Source organism: Pristis pectinata, chromosome 6, assembly GCF_009764475.1.
Source record: "Pristis pectinata isolate sPriPec2 chromosome 6, sPriPec2.1.pri, whole genome shotgun sequence".
Classification (NCBI taxonomy): domain Eukaryota; kingdom Metazoa; phylum Chordata; class Chondrichthyes; order Rhinopristiformes; family Pristidae; genus Pristis; species Pristis pectinata.
Window position 1 is genome coordinate 49756852 of NC_067410.1, and position 20570 is coordinate 49777421.

General features: G+C 41.5%; 1 protein-coding gene across 3 annotated transcripts in view; it reads right to left on the bottom strand.

Annotated features, from left to right (window-relative positions):
- Window positions 1-20570, bottom strand: part of dock3 (dedicator of cytokinesis 3) — an 822502-nt gene that overhangs the window by 522967 nt on the left and 278965 nt on the right. The window lies entirely within an intron of this gene.

Genomic DNA, 20570 nt, shown 5'->3' on the forward strand with positions numbered 1-20570 from the left:
AGGTGGAATGTTAACTCATGCAAATTCATGCAAAGTTACAGTAAGACGTAGTTTTGGGGACTCAACTTTTAATCATCTCTCACAGGAATCTTTTCTGCATTTCAATTCATAAACTGGTTACCAAATCCACCAGATATCAACACCAACTATTAAAACTCTAACAACAACATTTCTAACAACTTTAATGCATGCCACGTTTTTAAAAAAAGCTCAAAAAATTGAGTTGCTTCATTTCAGGAGGCTCAAAAAGCCACTCCTCTAAGGCAACTGTGACAGTGGCTGCAATTCCACTGCGCTTTACCCTGCAAAAGGAGCATTACATAAATATCTGCATGGGTTCCGATGGGTGCACTTTAAGTGTCAATCAGCTGGCAGCAGCAATCACAGTAAGGTTCAGCCCTCAACGTTTTCCCACACAGCCAAACAGCATAAACACACTATGACTGCCACAAAGAAGAAATAGACAACAAGGAAGAGATGGGAAATCTGGAGATCCTGATCCATAAAATAAATGCCAGGAAAGCATTTGGCAAGGTCCCTCATGGTAGGCTGATCCAAAAGGTTAAGATGCATGGGATCCAGGTGACTTGGTAGTTTGGATTCTGAATTAGCTTGTCCATAGAAGACAGAGGGTAGTGGTGGAAGGGTGTTATTCTGCTGAAGGTCTGTGACCAGTGGTGTTTCACAGGGATCAGTGCTGGGGCCTCTGTTGTTCATGTACAGTGGAATGCAAAAGTTTGGGCACCCCTGGTCAAAATTTCTGTTACTGTGAATAGCTAAGTGAGTAAAAGATGACCTGATTTCCAAAAGGCATAAAGTTAAAGATGACACATTTCTTTAATATTTTAAGCAAGATTACTTTCCATCTTTTACAGTTTCAAGATAACAAAAAAGGAAAAGGGCCCAAAGCAAAAGTTTGGGCACCCTTCATGGTCAGTACTTAGTAACACCCCCTTTGGCAAGTACCACAGCTTGCAAATGCATTCTGTAGCCAGCTAAGAGTCTTTCAATTCTTGTTTGGGGGATTTTCGCCCATTCTTCCTTGCAAAAGGCTTCTAGTTCTGCGAGATTCTTCAGCCGTCTTGCATGCACTGCTCTTTTGAGGTCTATCCACAGATTTTCAATGATGTTTAGGTCAGGGGACTGTGAGGGCCATGGCAAAACCTTCAGCTTGTGCCTCTTGAGGTAGACCATTATGGACTTTGAGGTGCATGTAGGATCATTATCCTGTTGTAGAAGCTATCCTCTTTTCATCTTCAGCTTTTTTACAGACGGTGTGATGTTTGCTTCCAGAATTTGCTGGTATTTAATTGAATTCATTCTTCCCTCTACCAGTGAAATGTTCCCCGTGCCACTGGCTGCAACACAAGCCCAAAGCATGATCGATCCACCCCCATGCTTAACAGTTGGAGTGGTGTTCTTTTCATGAAATTCTGCACCCTTTTTTCTCCAAACATACCTTTGCTCATTGTGGCCATAAATTCTATTTTAACTTCATCAGTCCACAGGACTTGTTTCCAAAATGCATCAGGCTTGTTTAGATGTTCCTTTGCAAACTTCTGATGCTGAATTTTGTGGTGAGGACGAAGGAAAGGTTTTCTTCTGATGACTCTTCTATGAAGGTCATATTTGTGCAGGTGTCACTGCACAGTAGAACAGTGCACCACCACTCCAGAATCTGCTAAATCTTCCTGAAGGTCTTTTGCAGTCAAACAGGGGTTTTGATTTGCCTTTCTAGCAATCCTACGAGCAGACCTCAACTTCCTGTTAACTGCCATTTCTTAATTACATTATGAACTGAAGAAACGGCTACCTGAAAACGCTTTGCTATCTTCTCATAGCCTTCTCCTGCTTTGTGGGCATCATTTATTTTAATTTTCAGAGTGCTAGGCAGCTGCTTAGAGGAGCCTATGGCTGCTGATTGTTGGGACAAGGTTTGAGGAGTCAGGGTATTTATAAAGCTTTGAAATTTGCATCACCTGGCCTTTCCTAACGATGACTGTGAACAAGCCATAGCCATAACAAGCTAATGAAGGTCTGAGACCTTGGTAAAAGTTATCTGAGAGCTCAAATCTCTTGGGGTGCCCAAATTTTTGCATGGTGCTCCTTTCCTTTTTTTACTCTAAAATTGTACAAAACAAAAATAATATACTAATCTTGCTTGAAATGTTGAAACGAATGCTTCATCTTTAACGTTATGACTTTTGGAGATCAGTTCATCTTCTACTCACTTAAATATTCACAGTAACAGAAATTTTGACCAGGGGTGCCCAAACTTTTGCATGCCACTGTAAATGACTGGGATGAAAGTGTAGACGGGTGGGTTAGTAAGTTTGCATATGACACAAACATTGGTCGAGTTGTGGACAGTGTAGAGGGCTGTCAAAGGATACGGCAGAATAGAGATCAGTTACAGATACAGGCCGGAGAAATAGCAGATGGATTCTAATCCGAGCAAGTGTGAGATGTTCATTTTGGGAGGTCTAACGTAAGGGGAAAGTATACAATTAATGGCAGGACTCTTAACAGCACTGATCTTGGGGTCTAAGTCCAGAGCTCACTGAAGTGGCCACACAATTAGATAGAGTGGTAAAAGTGGCATACAGCATTCTTGCCTTCATTGCTCCTGGCATTGAGTATAAAATCCGGAAATCATATTGCAGCTGTATAAAACTTTGGTTAGGCCGCACTTGAAGTAATGTGTGCAATTCTGATCGCCCCATTACAGGAAGGATGTGGAGGCTTTGGAGAGCTAGGTTTACCAGGATGCTGTATGATCTATAAGGAGAGGTTTAGACAAACTTGGGTTGCTTTCTCTGGAGCTTCAGAGACTGAGGGGAGACCTGATAGAAGTTTATAAGGATAATGAAAGGCATAGACAGGGTAGACAGTCAGAATCGTTATCCCAGGGTAGAAATGTCAAGTACTAAACAACATGCATTTAAGGTGAGAAGGAAAAAGTTTAAAGGAAATGTGTGGGATGTTTGTTTTTTTTACACAGAGAGTGGTAGGTAGTAGGAACAGGTGCTGGGGAGTGGGGGATGCTTGAAGCAGATAAAATAGTGGTGTTTAAGAGGTTGTTACATAGATACATGAATATGCTGGAAATGGAGGGATACAGATTATGTACAGGCAGAAGAGAATTAGTTTAATTCAGCATCATGTTTGGTGCAGTTGTGGGCCAAAGGGCCTGTTCCTGTGCTGTAATGTCCTGCGTTCTATGAGGGAGGTCATGTGACCCAGGGAGGGATCAGGAAACTCACCAGGCAGGCCTGTAATAAGAACATGTGTGGTAGGGGGAAGCAGAGGGCCTGCCTGCTAGAACTGATGCATCTTGTACAATGGAGCAATTTGCAAGAACTATGCCCTCAGTACATATGTAAATACTGCTTCTTTATATTGATGCCTAGTCATACATCTTGACATCCCTACCCCCAGAGTCCCACAACACAACCCACAAGACCATTGGCCTAGCACTCCAACAATCCCACTCCTTCTGTAGACCTACTTCTCTTCACCCCCACATACTCCCCCAAGCCCCCCTGATCAATTGTAACTTAACTTTGTTCAAGCAAAGATTGTCAGGGAGGAGGACATGAGGGGCTTTCCTGTGCACAATGCCTCATCAGGCTGGACAGCAGAGTCCACTTCTTCATGAGCAAAGGGGTCACAGACATCCAAACCTAACATACAGCCAGTCTGTATGAAATCTGCCGTATACCCATCACAAACATTTCATTTTCATAAGTCCAGCAACTTTGTCTTAATCAACATGTATGCCGTTCCACTCCTACAAGGGAAGCTCCAAGAAATAAGGGACCACATCAAGAGGACCTGGAAATGGAAGAGTTAGATGTGGGAGGTTGTGGAGAAAAGGCAGAAGAGGAGGATGATGAGTAAAAAGAAGAAGATGACAATGTTTCGTTGCACCTGACACTTTATAGCACAACCTCAGATAATGGCACCATGAGGGATGAGCAATCTAGGTTGCAGCAGCACATGGCATGGATAGAGATACTGGTTCTAGTGACTGCAGTCAGGAAGAAAGTATAGGAAATCTGGTGTGGGGGCACACACTAGCAAGGAGAAGGGGTTCATACATTCATACTGTCCAGAAGGACTCAGATGAGGATTGCCCTGCATGGCTGGGACAAGAACCATGAACAGTCTGATGTGATGCACATTAAGGCATCTGGCCAACCTGACCTAATGCAGAAGATTACAAGAACCATGCAAGAATCCATCTGTGTCCTTTTTCAGGAGATGATTCAAAGCCAGCTGAGTAAAGCCAGTGAATAATGCTTAGCTGCTTAACTGATGCTATGTGCCTGTGATTTTCCATTGCATCTGAACATACATGTATTTATGCATATGACAATAAACTCAGCTTTGAAGACACACATTTCACTTCAAGGACTTGTGATACATCCCTCACACAGTGACAATGATTCAGGTGGCAGCCACCACGGGGAAAAATGTGGAGGCTGCTTCACATATTACTTTTAAGGACTCTTGTGTTGATTCAGGTAGAACTATGGTTCATGTAATCAGCAGCAACTTGATGCTCTTCATGAACAGTTAGATGCCGCCTTTTAGCAGCATGCCATCTTCAATAAGCAGAGTAAGGCCACTCATCAGCAGATTACTGTACTCATTAAGTAGTAAGCTCCCACCTGTGAGCATATTGCTATTCTCCAGCAACAAAGATGCTGCCCGAGGTTAAATTAATTTCAAATTTCACAGGGCTGAAATCAAACAGCAATATACCATCCAACTTCTATGCACATTTGTTCTAAAATATTTTCCCAATAACCTTTTAAAGGTATTGCACAATTACGTTTCTGCAATGGTATAATGGATTTTCAAACTTTCACAACCGAACACAAGATTCTGTACTTTACACAAAATCTACATCAGTACGACAGAGCTACACAAATATTAATGCAGGTAAGATGAGTATTAGCTTCTAAATTTTCAAGAAAGCAAATCTTTCATGTCATATTCCAAATTGTGTTTACAGTTCATATGAACTAGAACTAATCTCTTAAATCTATCCCATGTTCTTAACCATTCAATTACTCTTTTACGGAAAACTTGTAGAGTATCCCCCTCATCACACTCCCTGCCAATTACAATCAGCAATCTGCATAATCTGCTTAGAAAAACGCAATTTAATTCCTCTCTGTTTGGCCCCTTATTTATATACACAACTCCAGAACCACTTCTTTCATATGGTTCTTCCATTATCAGTTAATGAAGATCCTAGTTCTGTACATTTTTTCACATTTGAATAATGCATTTATATTCTAGATAATCTTAAAATTTAACAACCTGAAGGGGCATTGTGTAGCCTTTGTAAATTCCAGTGTGCTTACCAAAGATAGGAAACCCCTAAAATCACGATGCTATAATGAAATTATGTTAAGCACCAGAATTTTCCTTAGAAGGTTAATCAAAAGCTGGAGGATGCAGAGAACATACTTATTCTGCCCCTTGCTAATCACAGACTGGATGCATAATGGTGATTATAAAATCACAACAATTTTGTGGTAAAAAGGTGAGCACTGAAAATGTTAATGGGCCATCAATTCACTACAACCAATGTAGCAGAACAATTTACTCAGGCTCACTGGTTCTAATTATTCCAAATAAACTGTCTGAATCCCAAGACATGCTCAACTTTCACTCAGCAAATTTGCTAACCTTCATTTGGAAACTAACATTCAGCTATACTTGATTTATCAAATGTGTTTTGCTGAGGTTGTCAACAAAAGAAGCCATGTATATTGGTAAAACATAGCAAAGCAAGATTACAGAAAAAAATGTTTGAAAGCTGGGAGGTAAGTATCATATGCACAGAATTTATTTTATGCATCAGATTTCAACTGGATATATAAGTACTAACTGCTAATTCATACAGAATTTACTAAAAAAGTTATGCAACCAAAAATCTTTGAAAATCTGGTAGATTATTTCAAAATCAACAGGAAATTATTAGTTTATCTCTATTTGCTAGGAAATACCAGAACTGCAGGTATTTCTTAAGTGTTGGACCAAGTAAATTTCTGGACTCCTACACAAATATCGAAGTCCCAAACTTACTGGTTGAGCTCCATGGCTGTTTCCCAGCTGAGCTCCACTCTGAAATCCTGTAGCAGAACAGGGAATTGGAAGAATGTTCAGCCAACCTGATTCATTCCACAAGATCTCAAGAAACAGCTGAGGGCACAAGGTATAGCCAAAGAGTATGGAACCACACAACATCCCAGGTATAGCACTGAAGACTTGCACCTCCGAACCAGCCTCTGACAAGCTGTTCAAGCACAATTACAACCGGCATTTATCCAAAAATGCGAAAAACTAACTGGGTCCATACAGTTCACACAAAGCAGAATAAATCCAATCCAGCTAATTATTGCAGTCTATTCAATCATCAGCAAAATTATGGAAATTGCTGGCAACAGTGTTACCATGCTGCCATTTCTCTCTGCCCAATTCTGGTTTTGTCATCACTATTCAGATCAAAACAACATCAATGCCTTGTTTCAAACAAGCACCATACTGCTGAATTCCAGAGGTGAAAAAAGTTTGACAGCCCTTAACATCAAAGCAACATTTGGCTGACTGGGGCATCAAGGAGTTCTGGTAAAAATGAGGTCAATAGTTGTCTTTGAAAGGCATTCCAGTGGATGAAGTCATACCCTGCACAAAGAAAGATGGTCCTGGTAGGTTACGTCAATCATCCCAGCCCCAGGACATCAATGTAGGAGCTCCTTAGGCGAGAACCCTAGGCCCAAACATCTTTAGCTCCCTCCATCAGAAGGTCAGAATATGTTGACTGTCAATTGTAAAATGTTCAATTCCATGCAACACCTCACCAAACTGGCATGCAGCAAAACCTCTACAACATTTATGCATGGCTGATAAGTATCCAGGAACACTTGCACCACAATATTTCCAAGCAATTATAATCTCCGACAATGGAGAGTCTAACCAAACCAGTGCACAGTAAATACCATCTATCACTTGCACTGAATACTCATGCAGTCTACTCTGACAGCACTTTCCAAGTCCATGACGTCTACCTTCAATAAGAACAAAGGCAGCAGGCACATGGAAATAATGCCATCTGCAGGTTCTCCTCGAAATCACACACCCTTCTGACTTTGTAATATATCTCTCTTCCTCCATCACCCCAGGACTAAATTCAGGAACTCTCCACCCAACACCATCATGGAAGTACCTTCACCAGATTAGTTACAGCTTTGAAAAGGTGGCACACCTTCAAGAGCCTTGCCAGCAATAACTACATCCCCAAAAATGAATTAAAAATGGTGACCTTTTTCATTACATGCATTTTTATTTGAAATTATTTTAATTCTTAGTTGATTTTGTCTTTTAAGGAAAAAATATTGCAGTGATTTTTGAAGTGTAATTGTTTTTACTTTAATAATTTCTAGATTTTTCTAGAGATCAGACATTCAGAGACATTAACGGGGCATATTCTGTTGTCCTGAGATTGCTATCTGCCTGGACTGGAACACACCATTTCTTCCAGTATGGACACATGCACAGTATTCTGCTATGAGTCTAGGGGCAAAGCACATTAGTGAATATCTTTGAAATATACAAACCATCAAAATGACCAGGAACCATTAAAAAAATAAAACAATAAAAAACTAAAAGAATTAAGTGAAGAAGAAAAAGAAACACTAATAAAACACAACACACTTAAAATAGTTAAATACATTTAAACTAACTAAAGTAAATCAAACATGAAGGTCTATTAGCTATTCTTCTGGCAACCATTTCTTCTGATTAACTTGTGTTCAATTGCCTTATTTGAGCCAGGTTTAACCTGGCATGGTTTCAGTTAGAAGATATTCCTACCTGTGTCTGTGGTGATTTGAGCACCCCTTGGAGATTCCACTGGCCCACTGCAGGGGCAGCTAGGATAACAACTGGCACAGTGGAAAATGTGATTGCTTATCCAAGCCTGCATGAGCATGGGAGTTCCATGGGAAAACATAGGTAATATGACCCAACAGAAATGCTGGCACTGGTAGAAAGGGGAGGGGTTTTGTTGACTGGGAAGCAGGCTTGTGTTACTAAAATCCAGGTTTTTATTAAAATATAGTTTTAAAAGTTTATTCAGTACATGTTTGCAGAAAGCATGACAGATGTTTCTCAAGACATTTTTCAGAGGAAGCAATAAATTGCCTCAGAAATTCATTGGTGTTGGAAGAGGAGAATGCCTCGTATATGGAAACATCTTAAAATTAAAGGGTTGTTGCCTTGCAAATTTTGGCAGTGCTCAAACCCATGGCACTAGGCTCCTCCTCTGATGGCTCTTAAAACTTTGCTTTGCGTGCTGTGCTATTGCAGGACATTGAAGTAAAGTATCAATTATTATGGGGCTGGGGCCTGGTCCAGAGGGATCAGATTAGGGCCACATTTGGGAATTGACTGGGAGGTTAGAGTGGAAGAGGGCTGTCAGATAGAGGAACCTATCTGAATTGGGTAGGTTCCTTAAACTGGGACTTGCTAAGCAAGCAGTGTTAGTAAAACAAGGTTGTTCTTAAGAAAAAATAAGTTAATAGGCCTTAATGACTACTGCCTCATGGCTCTAACATCCACCATCGTGAAATGCTTCAAGAGGCTGATCATGGTACACATCAACTCCAGCCTCCCAGACAACCTCGCAATCTGTCTACCACCAAAACAGGTCCACGGCAGATGCCATCTCCCTGGCCCTACGCTCATCTCTGGAACATCTGGATAACAAAGACACCTACATCAGACTTCTATTTATTGACTATAGCTCTGCCTTCAATATCATAATCCAAACAAACTCATCTCCAAACTTCTAGACCTTGGACTCAACACCTCCCTCTGCAAATGGATCCACACACAGACTACAATCAGTAAGGATATGCAGCAACACTTCTGCCACAATTATCCTCAACCCTAGTGCCCTGCAATTTTGCATCCTCAGCCCTTTACTTTACTCCTTGTACACTCACAACTGTGTGGCCAGATTCTGCTCTAACTCCATCAACAAGGTCACAGATGACACCACTATAGAGTGCCGGATCTCAAATAACAAGTCGAAGTACAGGAAGGAGATAGAGAGCTTAGTGACATGGTGTCAAGACAACAACATGTAATATAATAAGATAAGATTTCTTTATTAGTCACATGTATATCGAAACACATAGTGAAATGCATCTTTTGCATAGATTGTTCTGGGGGCAGCCTGCAAGTGTCATCATGCTTCCAGTGCCAACATAGCATGCCCACCATTTCCTAACCCGTAATGTCAGCAAAATGAAGGAGGTGATCATTGACTTCAGGAAGCGGGGTGAAGTACAAGCCCCTGTCTGTGCTATGGCGGAGATGGTTGAGAGCTTCAAGTTCCTAGGTGTAAATATCACCAATAGCTTGTCCTGGTCCAACCACGTAGACGCTATGGCTAACAAAAACACCAGTGCCTCTATTTCCTCAGAAGGCTAAGGAAATTCAGCCTGTCCTCGTTGACCTTCACCAATTTTTATAGATGCACTATAGGAAGCACCCCATCAGAATGCATCACAGCTTGTTATGGCAACTGCTCTGCCCAAGTAATTGCAGAATTGTGGACACAGCTCAGACCATCATGAAAACCAGCCTTTCCTCCATTGACTCTGTCTTCACTTCTTGCTGCCTTGGGAAAGCAGCCAACATAATCAAGGATCCCTCCCATCATGGTGATTCTTTATTCCCCACCACCCCCATACCCTTCCATTGGGCAGAAGTTACAAAAGCTTGAAAACACACACCACCAGGCTCAAGGACAGCTTCTATCCCTGTTATAAGACTCTTGAACAGACCTCTCGTATGATAAGGATGAAATCTTGATCTCTCAATGTACCTTGTTGTGGTGCTTGCAACATTTGTCTACCTGCACTGCACTTTCTCCATAATAGTAACATAATAGTAACTTTCTGCATTCTGTTATTGCTTTTCCCTTTGTACTACCTCAATGTACTTATCTGTTGAAATGATCTCTTTGGATGGCATGCAAAACTAAGTTTTTCACTGTATCTCAGAAAACATGACAATAATAAACCTGTTACCAATTAAAGTGCTCGACAAGAAGTATGTTCAGAACAATGCGACTTCAGTGTTGCATGGAGAATTATGTCACATGATGCATATTGTCACTATCTCAAGTGTGATTCACAAATTTAAGTACCTGGTTGAAATTCTGGAGAGCATGATTTGATGCAGAAATGGTCATGATTACACTCCGATCCTGAGGTTGCTAATTTTCATACATTGAAACAGAAATAAAACCAGAAAATACTACAAATACTCAAAGGGAAAGCAACAGTTCTAGAGAAAGAGTCAATGCATCAGGTCAATGTATCAAGTCAGTGGCCTTTCATTGCAATGGAGAGTAGGGGAGGGAACACTACCTCAGGCTATATACTTTTTTCTCTCTCTCAACTTGCACTAATGTTGTCATGTTTATTTTGTTGTGTAAGTTATGTATAATTTATGTTAATTTAAATTTCTGTTAACTTATGTTTGTCATATTTATAAGGTACTGTACTGCTACTGCAAACAGCTAATTTTCATGGCATTTATATCCGAGGTATCTATGCCTATGATAAGAAACTTGAACAAAGAACAATAGGAGTATCCATATTAGAATGGAGACCAAAAGAGACTGAATGGCAGGTGGTGGTGGTTGCTTATTAATAGCATCTGATCTGTCTAGAGGAGATGAGAATTGAAGTGGATAGATGGAGTGCAAATAGGGGAAGATAGAGAAAACAAGGCAAAATAAAACAGTGCTGGAATTGTAAGATAAATATAGGAGAAGCAAAACATTGCAGATGCTAGAAATTTGAAATAAAATGAAAAATGCACGTTGAGGACATTTCATTGGACCTGGCTAGATCTGAAACAAACTGTAATGGCTGTGTATCTAAAATTTTCAATTCAATCCTGTAATATGGGTCCAAGCTATGATGACTCTTTGAGGATACATTAGTGTTATTTCAGTCCTTTTCCGGCAAAGTCTGCTCTTTTTCTCTTACATCGATGACTGTATTATGTTGCTTCCTGCTCTAGTACAGAACTCCAAAGATTCATCACCTTTACTGCTTGTATTTATTCTGTTCAGACTTTCACCTGGCTCATTTCCGATTCTTCTCTTCCCTTCAGGCAGAAGATACAAAAGCATGTACCACCATGCTCAAGGACAGCGTCTATCCCACTGTAATAAGACTATTGCACAGTCCCTTGTATGAAAAGATGGACTCTTGACCTCATGACCTACCTTATCATGGCCTTGCACATTATCTGCCTGCACTGCACTTTCACTGTAATTATAACACTTTATTCTGCATTCTGTTATTGCTTTTACCTTGTATTACCTCAATGTACTGATGTGATGAAATAATCTGTATAGATGGCACACAAAACATACTTTTTAACTGTACTTCGGTAAGGGAAAGGATGGTAGGGTTAAAGAACCATGGTTGACAACAGAGGTGAAATATTTAATCAAGATTAATCAAGGGTTTTTATTATAAGGGTTAGATTTTATAAGGTTCTTCACTGGAGTACAGAAGAATGAGAGCGGACCTCATAGAGACATTTAAAATGTTGAAAGGACTGGACAGAGTAGATGTGGTCAAGCTGTTTCCCTTGGTGGGTGAGTACAGGACCAGAGGGCACAATCTTAGAATTAGAGGGTACAGGTTTAAAACAGAGATGAGGAGAAATTTCTTTAGCCAGAGGGTGGTGAATTTGTGGAATTCCTTGCCACGTACAGCAATGGAGGCCAGATCATTGGAGGCATTTAAGGAAGAGATAGATAGATATCTAAATAGTCGGGGTATCAAGGGATATGGGGATAAGGCCAGAAATTGGGGTTAGAATAGCATGTTTTTTTTGCGCTCTCCCCCCCCCCCCCCAAATTTCTCATTTCTTTTTCTTTTTTCCCTTTTCCTTGGAGCAGACTCGATGGGCCGAATGGCCTACTTCTGCTCCCTTGTCTTGTCTTGTGATCTTTTTTAAGTTGTTTTATTAGTTCTTAATCTGGAATAGTGGGGGCTGGACTGCGCAGGTGCATGATGTTGGCAGGTAAGGCGCGGGCAGTTTAAAAAGCGGGTAGAAAAAAAACACTTTGCAGGCTTCGTGGGTTTCACTTCGGAAGACGTCGGGACTTTGGAGCAGATAAGTTTCTTTCTTTTTTTTAATAGGGTTTTATTATAAGGGTTAGATTTTATAAGGTTCTCTTTTAAGTTGTTTTATAAGTTTTTAATCGGGAATAGTGAGGACTGGACTGCACAGGCGAGTGACGTCGGCAGGTAAGGTGTGGGCAGTTTAAAAAGCAAACCGCCATGTCCAGCAGGCAGCGTCGGACTGGGCAGCTGAGTGAGACGGAGCAGAGTGGTCGGGCTTTGGCTTAAGGGGCTTAGGCGTAAAGAGGCAAGGCAGGTGAGCAGCTGGTAGGTAGGTAAAGGTAAGGTTTACCTGTTATCTGTTATAAATTTTTAAGTAGAAAAACTAGGGGGAGGAAAGAATTAGTTCAGAGGAGGACATGGTGGTGTGCTGCAGCTGCTTGATGTGGCAGATAGTGGACCTTGCTGCGGTCCACGATGGCCACATCTGCAGTAAGTGCTTGAGGCTGGAGGAACTTCAGTTCACAATCGATGAGCTGGAGTTGCAGCTTCAAACACTGCGCAGCATCAGGGAGGGGGAGAGTTTTGTAGATACTGTACATAAGGAGACGGTCACCCCCCTTAGACCAGGTACTACTGGAGTCCAGGACGTAGATAGAATGGTGACTGTCGGGGAGGAAAAAGGAAAAAGAAAACAAACAGGGAGATAGAGCAGAGGACCCCAGAGGCTGTTCCCCTCAGTAAAAGGTTTTCCGTTTTGGAGGCTGTTGAGGGAGATGACCTGCCGGGGCCTAGCAGCAGTAGCCAGGTCTATGGCACTGGGACCGGTCCTGCTGCTCAGAAGGGAAGGGAGGAGAAGAGGAAGGCAGTAGTGATAGGGGACTCGATAGTCAGAGAAACAGAAGGGAGGTTCTGTGACAGTGAGCATGAATCCCGGATGTTATGTTGCCTCCCAGGTGCCAGGGTCCGGGATGTCACTGATCGGGTCCACAGGATTCTTGAGCGGGAGGGAGAACAGCCAGAAGTCGTGGTTCATGTTGATACCAACGACATAGGTGGGAAGACGGATGAGGTCCTGAAAAGTGAGTTTAGCGAGCTAGGCAGAAGGCTGAAGAACAGGACCTCGAGGGTAGCGATCTCGGGATTGCTGCCAGTGTTGCGTGATAGTGAAGGTAGGAATAGGAGGAGATGGCAAATAAATGCATGGCCGAGAAGTTGGTGCAGGAGGGAGGGTTTTAGATTTTTGGATCATTGGGATCTCTTCTAGGGAAGGTGGGACCTGTACAGAGAGGACGCATTACACCCAAACCTGAGGGGGGCCAATATCCTTGTGGCCAGGTTTGCTAGGGTGGTTCAGGAGGGTTTAAACTAGATTGCGAGGGAGAAGGGAACCGGAGGAGTAGGTCAGAGAAAGAAGGGGATGGGGAAAAGTCAGATCTGACAGGTAGAGAGGCTTTGAGGAAGGAGCAGCAGAGTACAGGCTATAAAAGTAGTAAGGTGGATGGGCTGAAGTGCATTTACTTAAATGCAAGAAACATCAGGAATAAGGGAGATGAACTGAGAGCTTGGATAAGTACATAGGACTGCAATATTGTGGCTATTACAGACTGCAATATTGTGGCTATGGCTGACACCAGGGCAGGAATGGATATTGAATATTTCTGGTGTTCAGTGTTTTAAAAAGGATAGGGAGGGGGGGAGAAGAGGAGGAGGGGTGGTGGTACTGGTCAGGGACATTGTTACAGCTGCAGAAAGGGTCGATAATGTAGAAGGATCCTATCCAGAGTCAATATGGGTGGAAGTTAGGGACAAGAATGGGGCAGTTACCCTCCTGGGGGTATTCTATAGGCCCCCCAGTAGCAGTAGGGATACTGAGGAGCAGATTGGGAGGCAGTTTTTGGAAAGATGCAAAAATAACAGGGTTATTATAATGGGAGATTTCAACTTTCCAAATATTGATTGGCACCTACTTAGTGCCAAAGGTTTAGGCGGGGCACAGTTTGTTAAGTGTGTCCAGGATGGATTCCTGACACAGTATGTTGACAGGCCGACTAGAGGGAATGCCACATTAGATCTAGTTTTCGGTAATCAACCGGGACGGGTGACAGATCTATCGGTGGGTGAGCATTTGGGGGACAGTGACCATTGCTCCATAACCTTTAGAATTGTCATGGACAGGGATAGGAGCAAAGAGGATGGGAAGATACTTAACTGGGGAAAGGCGAATTATGAGGCTATAAGGCGAGAACTTGGGAGTGTAAATTGGGATGACATTTTTGAAGGGAAATGTACTATGGAGATGTGGTTGATGTTCAGGGATCTTTTGCAAGATGTTGGGGATAAATTTGTCCCAGTGAGGCAGAGAAGGAATGGTAGGGTGAAGGAACTGTGGGTGACAAGAGAGGTGGAACAACTAGTTAGGAAGAAGAAGGCAGCATACATAAGGTGTAAGCAGCAAGGATCGGACAGGGCTCGTGAGGAATATAGAGTAGCAAGGAAGGAACTTAAGAAAGGGCTGAGGAGGATGGCTAGGGTAAAGGTAGGTTCCATTAAAGACAAAGGTGGGAGGATGTGCCTGGAAGCTGTGGAAGTGGATGAGGTTCTCAATGAATACTTTTCTTCAGTATTCACCAAGGAGAGGGGGCTTGATGATGCTGAGGACAGTGTTGGTGAGGGTAATGTTCTAGAGTATGTAGATATTGAGAGGATGTGTTGGAGTTGTTAGAAAATATTAGGACAGATAACTCCCCGGGGCCTGACGGAATATTCCCCAGGCTGCTTCGTGAGGCGAGGTAGGAGATTGCTGAACCGTTGGTTAGGATCTTTAAGTCCTCGTTGTCCACGGGGATGGTACCGGAGGATTGGAGGGTGGCAAATGTCGTCCCCTTATTCAAAAAAGGTAGTAGGGATAGTCCAGGGGATTACAGGCCGGTGAGCCTTACGTCTGTGGTGGGTAAGCTCTTAGAAAGGATTCTAAGAGATAGGATCTATGAGCATTTAGAGAATCATGGACTGATTAGGGACAGCCAGCATGGATTTGTGAAGGGAAGATCTTGCCTCACAAGCCTGATAGGGGTCTTTGAGGAAGTGAACAGGAGGATTGATGTGGGTAGTGCAGTAGATGTGATCTACATGGATTTTAGTAAGGCTTTTGACAAGGTTCCATGTGGTAGGCTTCTTCAGAAGGTCAAAGGCCAAGGGATCCAGGGAGGCATGGCCATATGGATTCAGAATTGGCTTGCCTGTAGAAAGCAGAGGGTTGTGGTGGAGGGATTGCATTCGGATTGGAGGCTGTGACTAGTGGTGTTCCACAGGGATCGGTTCTGGGACCTCTACTTTTTGTGATATTTATTAACGACTTAGATGAGGGGGTGGAAGGGTGGGTTAGCAAGTTTGCAGATGACACAAAGATTGGTGGTGTTGTGGATAGTGTGGAGGGCTGTCGAAGCTTGCAGAGGGATATTGATAGGATGCAGAGCTGGGCTGAGAAGTGGCAGATGGAGTCCAATCCAGAGAAGTGTGAGGTGGTATGCTTTGGAAGGACAAACTCCAAGGCGGAGTACAAGGTTAATGGCAGGATTTTGGGCAGTGTGGAGGAGCAGAGGGATCTGAGGGTTCATATCCACAGATCACTGAAAGTCGCATCACAGGTAGATAGGGTAGTTAAGAAAGCTTATGGGATGTTAGCTTTCATAAGTCGGGGGATCGAGTTTAAGAGCCGCGAAGTGATGATGCAGCTTTACAAAACTCTGGTTAGGCCACACTTAGAGTACTGTGTCCAGTTCTGATCGCCTCATTATCAGAAGGATGTGGAGGCATTGGAAAGGGTGCAGAGGAGATTTACCAGGATGCTGCCTAGATTAGAGAGTATGGATTATGAGGAGAGACTAAAGGAGCTAGGGCTGTTCTCATTGGAGAGAAGGAGGATGAGGGGAGACATGATAGAGGTATACAAGATATTGAGAGGAATAGATAGAGTGGACAGCCAGCACCTCTTTCCCAGGGCACCAATGGTCAAAACAAGAGGACATGGCTTTAAGGTAATGGGTGGGAAGTTCAAGGGAGATGTCAGAGGGAGGTTTTTCACCCAGAGAGTGGTTAGTGCATGGAATGTGCTGCCTGGGGTGGTGATGGAGGCTGATACATTGGACAAGTTCAAGAGATTGTTAGATATTATATGGAGGAATTTAAGATAGAGGGATATGTGGGAGGAAGGGGTTAGATAGTCTTAGGTGTGATTTGAAGTGCGGCACAACATGGTGGGCCGAAGAGCCTGTATTGTGCTGTATCATTCTATGGTTCTATGGTTCTAAGAGGAACAAGGAAGCATACTTAAGCTTTAGGAAGCAAAAATCAGGCAGAGCTCTTGAGAATTATAATTTACTTGTATCCCTTCCAGTTAAATGTACTGCATTCAATGCTCATGAAATGGCCTCCTTTATATTGTAGAATCCAAAATCAGACTGGGTAACCGCTTTGCAGATCATTTCATTCAGTCTTCAAGGAAGACTCCAAGCCTCTGATTGTTCGTCACTTTAATTCTTGAGCCCATTCCCACTCTGACCTGTCTTCTGACAGTTACATTGTTCCAATAAAATCCACCGCAGGCTTGAGGAAAAGTATCTCACTCAACCTGGCATGCTACAGCACTCAGGACAATTTCAGATAACTAGCCTTTTAAGTTTATATCAAAACGAATTAGGTTATCAACATGAAACATTAACTGCTGGTTGATCTGGTGACTATTTCCATTATAGTTTTTATTTCAGACTTACAAATCTGTAAATGTTTTGCTTCCCCTATGTGTATCTTATAATTCTGGCATTCCAGCACCCCTGACCTCCTTGCCCTTTTTTCCTTGCACCCCTGCACTTGCTTTGTTTCTCTCTCCACTGATGTCATCTGTGTGTTTCCAGAATTTTCTGTTTTTATTTCAACTTTCATACATGTAGCATTAAAAAAAACTCTTAACATATAAATTCCTAGGCTATGATGCACTTGATCTGCTCTAATTTTCCATCCAGACATGGTTGAATATCTCTTGCCCTTTGTCAGGAGAAGCTCTGTTCAAGATGGTTGTTACACAATTGTTATATTGGTACATGAATATGTGACTATTTTTCTGGGAATCATTTTTACTGATTCTTTGAGCAGACCATTCCCTACAGCTGACAATTCATTTCAACATTTAATAATTACAAATGAAATTGAAAGACATCAACAATACTTAAAATTACAGTACCCTCTCTGCCATCTGGCATCCACGGGGAATGAGGCGTGCCTGTTGCATGAGAATGCTCAAAAGGATTACTGTACGTCATATCTACGCATAAACCTTTAAATAAATTGGCGAACTATATGTCAAGTTACCCCTTTTAAATACTAATGACTCACACTGCAATTCTATATTTTAAGGCTAAACAGTATTAATGTAAAATACAGCAAAAATAAATAAAATGAATGTAGTCACCATTACACAAAGTGCTAAATCCTAAAGAGGATGTTATTATTTATGAGCTTACAACCACACTGCCCTTACATATAAATGTAAATAAACTAAAAATGTCTTTTTACACTTATTTTTTCTCACATTTGAAATAACGAAATTGCTTAATATTCCTAAAAGGTTTTGCCATTGCATGAGAATTCTGGATGCATAAGTACCAGATAGACAAGCTTAATATGGTTCACCTAAAAGTGCTGATGCACTCCAAATCTTTCAGTATTAGCATAATGACACACTGCATATGAATTTCAAGTTTTTAATCCTATTAACTGACTATAGGGTTCTCAAATTCTCAGTGAAAGATATTACATGTGTCTCTAACACTTCATCTGTTCTGTGGGCGTATGCTAGTCTTTGTTATAGACCTATATCTTTTATCCTTTTTCAATATTTATGAAGACACTCAGGCAAATTTCACATTATATTGTCAAATGCCATAATACTGTTGTGAATTTTACCATTTCTTAGCCAAAAGATAGAGCACTTAAAATTCACTGATCACCTTCTAAAGAATATTGCTTAATGATTGACATGGAACATCACCATCTTCGGATGCCCAAATTTAAGTTAGCAGCATAGCCATAGAAAGGATGATTAAAAATGGTCATTCTCAAGGCTGACGTTTATTAATAGCGTTAAACAGCACTGCATCATATCCTTCACTACTATGTTTAGATAACTTACACCTGAAAAACAGATAATAATTAAAATTAAATGGTGAAATTTATTTTGCATTAACATTTCAAATGGGCAATAATTAACTGCATTTTTCTGAGAAATCACAATATATGCGATATGTGTGCCAAAAGCTGTACCTAAAGTACAATTCATAACCAACATTTAAACACTTACAAACTACAGTAGAGGTTAACTTGAAACAACTCTTTAAACCGCCCATAGTTCTGGCCATAACCAATTTCATAAACTGCATGACGTATCAAATAAAGCAAAGACTTAAGGATAGTAAATCTGCTGACTTTTGTCAGAAGAACTGAAAAAAATTGGGGTGCTCAATTTCAGAACCAGCCGTACCTTGGGAAGCTAATGGTTAAATTAATCCTTGAACTATACCCTTCCTAATGGAAATAAAACTTTTCTTAAGTAACGTTGAGGAAACACCCAGGGCGCTTGATTAATTAATTGCTGAATGTATATTTTTTTATTTTTTATTATTACTTTCAGTCCAATCAATTGAATAAGAAGTGTAAATACAAGTCTAGAAATTTGATCATGCTGGTAAACATGTCCTGAAATTGTGATGCACCAGTGGTGTAAAGGACACATCTGTGTGACCAGTTGTATATTTGAATTATTTGAAATTGGTGTAAATATCTCATTAACCTGATTGTAGGATCCAGTTAATTGGGCTGTTTAGCATATTAGCACACTTTCACAAGCTGTACCCTCAGGAGACCCCACCACCAGCTGGACTAAACTGGTGCTGATTGAAATGTGTGGGGAGAGTGGGTGCTTATTGCTTAGATCCACTGCTGGAAATCACAACATGTCCATGATTTTCAGACACCACTCTCAAGGTCATGAAGAAGAGAGGAGCACTTAAGACCAGCTATGAACCAGCAGCGGAAGGCAAAGGAGGTTGATGACAGAAGTTAGGCATCATGAACTGGCAAAGAAGCAGGCATGGTCAAAATCAGTGAATGCATCAGTCTTCTTAGGCAGTTGCTCAGGATTGGATGGTCTACTCCCACTTCAGTTTTGTAAGTTCTGAAGCAGCTAATGATGCCTTTACTGGATCCACAGATTCCCCCATAAATGCCGCAGGAGGTGATTGAAGGAGCAGGCAAGTGGGTAGTTTGTGAGGTAGACTGTCCCTTCCATTGCTTATGCAGTGCCTCTACATGTTCCTGATGCATGGCCTCAATGTTCTCATTAACATTCCAAATGCTCCTTCTTCACTTGAACCAATCATGGACCAAAGGTTCTCAGGAATCAGTAAGGAGGCTTTCAGCACATTCTAGAATCCCTTTCTCTGTCTATCTGGTAATCTCTTCTCATGACAACACATCAGTAACTGCCCCATCATCCAAAGGTAAATTAATGCAGCCCTTTGTTGTCTCCAGTAATCATCTCCCAGCATCTGTCACTATCGCCACTCCATTAAGTTGTGTGGTACCAGTCCAAACACAAGGAAGAAAACTGTCAGTTGATTATCACAAACTGCCCACCCTCAGCTGATGGATCAGTCCTCCATTTTCAACATCATTTGTAAGTAGTAAGAACAGCAAGATTATAGAATGTGCTCGGGGTAGGAGACAGCAATGTAATATCAGTAACTGCAACTTGGCAGCAATAATGCTGACAATCTGGCTAGGATGTGAAAGTTAAAGATGTTGGATTAGGCTTGTGGAGTATGGTTACATAACCAAAATAAGGGAGAATTATAAATAGAAGATGCTAGAAATACTTAGTAGGTCAGACAGTATCTGTTGAGAAACTGTTAATATTTCAGGTCAATGATCTTTAACTAGAAAATGGAAAAGGTAGAAATGAAACAAGTTTTAAAGTTACAGAGAAAGGGGCAGAGGGTAGAAACAGCAAAAAAGGTCTGTGATAGCGGAGACACTAGAAGTTGAAAGACACAAATAGCTGTGGTTTCAGCTAAATAAGAATGGTAAAGATATGCCTTGAGGGATAATAAATAGGAGGAGATAAATTGAATTTGAAGTATCACGAGGAGGGAGAAAAGGAAGTAGTGGAAATGTGAGATGCAAGACTGGAATGAATGATATCTGAAATTGTTGATTTCAACACTGAAGGCTGTAAGATGTCAAGTTGGAAGATGCTATTTTTTCGAACGGCTGAGCTTCGTTGGAAAAGCCAGAGAGGTCAGAGTATCAGTGAGATAGAGAATTAAGATGACAGGCAAC